This window comes from Mesitornis unicolor, unplaced genomic scaffold, assembly GCF_000695765.1.
Source record: "Mesitornis unicolor isolate BGI_N332 unplaced genomic scaffold, ASM69576v1 scaffold11032, whole genome shotgun sequence".
Lineage (NCBI taxonomy): Eukaryota > Metazoa > Chordata > Aves > Mesitornithiformes > Mesitornithidae > Mesitornis > Mesitornis unicolor.
Window position 1 is genome coordinate 103026 of NW_010167158.1, and position 5888 is coordinate 108913.

Here is a 5888-nt window from a genome sequence, read left to right on the forward strand (position 1 = left end):
ACTCTGATTCTGAGAGAATTTTTTTCTGACACAGAGATACTGAAAATTAGAAGCTGTCTTCATGGAACTGATTTCTAATTTTTTATTGAATATTTTCTGCTAGCAGTTTTATATTAGGCTACTGGCTGTTGGAAACTACAGGCCTGATCCTGGTCCAGGTTGCAACTCCTGAGGCACAAAACACCTCCTGATAGGGTCTAAGCTTCTCTCCTACAGAATCCTCTGAGCACATGTCCATAGACAAAGCCATGCCTTGAAACCATCCCTCCTGCTGCAGGGCCAGTGCTTGTTTTCTTTCTAGTGCTGAAGTAGTTAAGGAAAAAGGAAAAAAAAAGGTTTCTAAAAGGGAAAAACATAGTTTCAAATTAGAAATAGGATTAGAACTGATATGTGTTTGGGGAGAACTGATGGAGGGAGGATGGCAGCTGGAGAACCTTCATCTTTACTCTCCGTTTGCTTCTACAGGATACTAAGCAAAACACATCAGATGCATGCATAATTATCTGAATTCATGGGACTAGCCACCTGATTCAGCACATGCTCCTTCTGGACTCAGTTACTCGGAGACTAAACCCTTCTCTTGGGTCTTCAGAGGTCCGGTACGTACTCTGGCAGGAAGGCATCCCTTCATCCCAGCGCAGCAGGGCACCTACTGAGAGATTTGTTCCCATGCTTTATCCCCTCCAGGACAGCTAATTCACCATATACATGGTGAATTATATATTATATATATTCACCAGGAAAAGGGTGAAGCTGAGGAGTTGAAACCTTTCTCTGTTGTCCCAGCACCACTCCTGCTCAGTCCAGGAAGGAGGTAGTGCTTAATGCTACTGGTTTTCCTCATCTCTGGTCCTGGTGGCTGAAAACTGCTACAAGACTCTTTTACATGGTTCAGTCCCCCCATCCCATGTCACAGACTGTCCTCAGGCTTAACACGCTGCCTCTGCATCACTGCTATTAGACTGTATCTGTTTGTAAAAATTTCTCTGTAAGTTGAATGAAAGACACATCCAATTTGTAAATCAATTTCGCCTTCTACCATTCATGGCTGTAAAAGATCCCATCCTGTTAATTGTGCTAAACTTCAGAAGACATTTAATTATACATTTCTGCAACTACAATGGCAAATGCCTGGGGTTTGTTTTCACTTTAATCTGTTTAAGTTCATTTAACTGAATGTCAGTGATGAGCTGGCAGATCTTTCTGCAGAAGGCTCATGTCCTCCAAAAAACCCTTTTGGGGAAGAGCCACAGGCCTTACTTGCATTTGCTGACAGCTATAGAATATTGACAATACTTTTATTATCTTCATTATGCTAATATCCAAAAAATTGCAAAATGGGGTGAAATTAATCGAGGTTTTATTATAGCTAAAAAAACAGTACCACTACTTGCAGGACTGGATGTTCAGGTTGTTTTTCCCACATATAATCTCATCTGCCTCTAGTATTTATTCTAGTGTTAGGATGAGAGTCAGTTCTTAAATCCTTTCCATTCTGGATCAAGGTTACATTCATCTCAAGGTTTCATTCAGACATAGACACAGTAACTGTAGTGAGAGTTATTCTACTGTGTCTGAAATATACCTCAGTCGTGAAAACTGAAGTCTACTTTTTAAAAGCCCGGCAGGTATAGCATGATCATGTAACAGAACACTCCAGAGGATTGTTCACTAACAGACCTCAAACATGATACAGAGAAACATTTTTCTAGGTAAAAAAACTTTTCATGTCCTAGGAAGTTGCATTATTTTGTTATTTATGTACTTAATTACACCCACAAGAAATATATTTTCTGCACCAGTTGCAGCAAAAGCATTTTACTAGAGATGCCTATTGATAACTGGATGAGACTTCCAGCCCATTTCACGCCAGCTACAAATGGCCTCAGCCCCATTGATGACTTTGAGGTTGGCTGGATTTCAACTAATAACCTAAAGATGAACAATCCTACGTATCCAACTACTAATTGAGTCCCTTCAAATGGACACTAACTGGATACTCTTTGTACTCAGAGAGAAAAAAAGGGAAATATTCTTGGCCAGGCTGGCAGAAACCATGTATTCGGCAACTATCTGAACTAAACAGATTTACTGGTTTAAAGAATAGTCTAAAAATTAGAATTGCCATGAAGCCAAGCACACATAGAATTGTAGTCTTATTTCAAGTTTTGACTATAATCTTTCAAATGACATGCCTGACTCAATTTTCAAATCTTAAAAGTCCAGGAAAGGCTTGGTGGCCATTCAAAAAGGTATTCAGTAAAAGCAAGTAGTAACACAGAATAATAATCATAACAGTTCCCAACAGCTGTGTGGTCCAACTTGCCTTTCTCATTCTTGAGCATTTACTGAAAAAGTACCCAGACTATTTCATATTCTGTTTGATATGAGTAAATAATTCATTAGTAAACTATTTTAACAGAAAAAGCAGTATTTGGTAAATATGAATTGCAAGAATGAAAAACCTGTAGAGATTGTTTATGTTATAAATATTACTTAAAATAATTGCAGATTACATGGCACCAAAAAAGAGAGCAATCAAAACTAAAAATACAACAAAAACAAAGAGATGATGATCTACTATTATATATTTAAAATGATAGGTTTTGAAGTAAATACAGCTTTCTTTAAACACTAAAGGTTAGTCTAAGGCTGCTTGCCTTTCTGTTTTCTCTAACTTCTTTGTTTCAAATTTATGAAAGTCTGTAGCTATTCCTGGACCTATTCCCTTCTTAGTGCTCCAGTGATAACGAGCTTCCTATCCTGCAAATAAACACACTTTGTGAAGACACAGAAAAGTGTGAAAAAGCAGTAAGTTAATTACTTCTCATCGTAACTGGGCTAAAGGAGTTAACAAGTTATGACAAAATATCAATATGCTGAACAAACATTGGCCTTCCCTAAAGTTATGTAAATTCTAAGAAACACAAAGGAGAAACCACTTCTCCTTACTGGATAATGGTGTTTATACACATTTGTTGCTTATGAAACATATCCCTGCTGCCCGCCTTCACTGTCCTCAGCAGAAGGAAGAATGCTTCAAGTGTCCTTTAATCAGGGTAATACACGGGAAGGTTTATTAAACCCTGAAGACATCCTGCACAAGTCCTGGTGGCATACACATGAGACAGATACTAGACAACAAGGAAATAAAAATGTCAAGGTTTTTGTTGAGTCTCAAGATCTAACAGAGCCAAATAAGGACCGTTTCCAATGAGCTGCCCTCAGGGTGGGTACAGGACAAGAGTTCAGTGTAACGCCAGCTCTGCTTAACCTAACGTAAAGACGGAATAATGCTGCCATGTTCGTGGTGAATTTCAAGATATATTTCTCTGTAATTTAGGTTGCAGCATTTTAGTCTCAGGTTCCTCACAGTCTTCCAGTACAGTCTATGTCTACTTTCTTTTTAAGATCTCTGAAATCACCAACAGTTTGCTACCTTCTTTTCACAAGTGCTGCAATACACTGAGGTCCTCTAAAGCAACAGACGTGGTCAGAATGCCAACACGCCATCTCGAAGCACCACATCCAACAGCACAGTCTGCTTCTCAGAAAGGACACCAGAGACAAGCTACTGATAATGTAACTTCCACAGATTCAAAATTATCCAACACTTCCTGTAAAATAGGCCTTCATGCACCACATTAGCTGGTATCATGGAGTAAATCAACATTTTTAACACATTGATTTTAAGCATGTAATATTTTGTTAACATTGATTCATTTACTCCTTGCTTTACTCCCATCTATGAGAAGATTCGGCTATATCCCTAAAATCTTCAGCACAATACAGTGGCAGCAAGAAACGAGTTCCTTGTCCCTTTGCATTTGTGTGCTCTTTCATTCCTCATCTCAGCGCTTCTGGAAAAGTGCAGCATTGGTGACAGATTCTGCTTGCTGAGAATTGTTAATAATTACTGCCAAAAAATACACATACCAAAAAAGGCTAGGGAGCAAATTTAATAGAAAAAACATCATGTTATTTATGCCAAAATCATGTAGGCCACATTAAACATTTGAACATGGTGGTTCACAATGACATTTAAATATTTAAGGAAGAGTAGTGAGACTTTTTTTTTTCATGTTATTCAGTCCCACAGCTTCCAGGGAGCACTATGTAACTTCTTGACCCTTATATTAAACGTACAAACTCCATCCTGCCCTGTGTCTCAGTTACTTCCCTGAAAACTAAGTTTGGGATTATAAAACCTGTACATACTTATAATTATTTTTTCTAATTTTCTAAGTAAAGAGACAACAAATTCTTGCAACAATTTCCAAACAAACTTTTCTAAACAAAGGTATTAACAAAACAGTTCAGACCATCGCTGCCAAATGAAATGAAATGAAATGAAATCAAATCAAATCAAATCATCCATCTCCATCTAAATAAAAGAAAAAGTAAGAAGTCTCCCCATGGACTCCCTAGCATCACCCTTACAGAGAATCTACCAGTTGAAAGAGAAGAAAAAAAGACAGGAATCTCCTAGAGAGCAAATAACCTCTAAATTTTAAAATAAAACTTAGAAAGAATCCTGCTTTATGCGATGCAAAAAAATTTATTACTCTTACCTCATTATTACTAAGACATTAGCAGGGCTTTTGCAAAACATTCCAGTGGCCTTCCAAACTGTAAAACCTGCCAAATTCTTTGACTCAGTTGCCATAAAACATTTCTAAATTGCTGGAACCAGATCCAAATTTTGTTTTATAAAAGTATAAAAAGGATATGAGTAAAACCATGGCTTGATTCACTGTGAATGTAACATATGTTAAAGGGTTTCCGGGTCCTGTTACTCATTATGAGAAAATAGCGATCCAGATACGCAGATATATTATGGTGGCTCCACAGATTTAGTCTCATCCTATTGTTTTTGGTAGTTTTCCCTTTCACCTAATCACCTACATCTGGATTTTTCCTAAGTAAATCCATGCCTTCCAAAAACAAGTAAACCAAAGCAATGCCATCAATGAAAGTGTGTACTTTCTCTAGTAATATTAACCACACGCTTTCCTCTTCGTCAACAGAGCAAATTAGATCACAGAGAAAACAACCCTTTGGACTTCTCAAAAATTCATCCACATTACTATGAAATTTGAAGTATTATCCTTTGAGAAGACAATAATGTAACTTACAATTTAATTTATACTCAGGTTCTACAAACAGCTAGAAAGGACCCTCACGTATTTTTTTTTTTAATTCTTACTCAGAATGTTTCCGTGAAGTTTTCTGTGAATTTTACAGTTTAAAGAAATCTTTAGAGGCTGTTCAGTAGTGAATACTGAATCCACATAATCAACCAACCAATCATCAAGAAACTCATATTAAACATCTGCTAAAACATGTCTTTTGCTGCAAGAACTGTTTTACTGCTCAACAGCCTAACCTCATTCAGGTGTGGGAAGTCTATCAAATACACATATCTTGCCTTTCCAGATGGGTTTTGCGAGACCTCCTGGCAGTAGATCTCCATAGGTGCACCATGTCCTTTAAGGCATATATAGGACTTTCTGGGGATGCACAAGAAAAATAACAGCTCATCCATAGCTTGGCCTCCATCCTCACTGGGAAGCAGCAAGAAGAGCAGCCTGCAGCAAGGACCCACTCAGCTCTCACCTTATCTGCTCATGCTGACCTGCTTCCCGTACCCACAGCAGCACCAAGCTTCATCCAGAGCTTTTAAAGCATATTTGGGAACGGAACGAGACACCTTCACACCTGGGCAAGTGTAGGAGTGCAGTAGCAGCAGCTAATTCCCATCCCTCAGTCCTTCCCAGGGTCTAAGCAGTCCCAGAGCCGCTGCTTAATGGGAGGTAACACAAGGGTGAGTATTACTGTTTGGTGCAGTTGTTTTTTTCCTCTAAACTAAAGGCTGGAACTACAAAGAC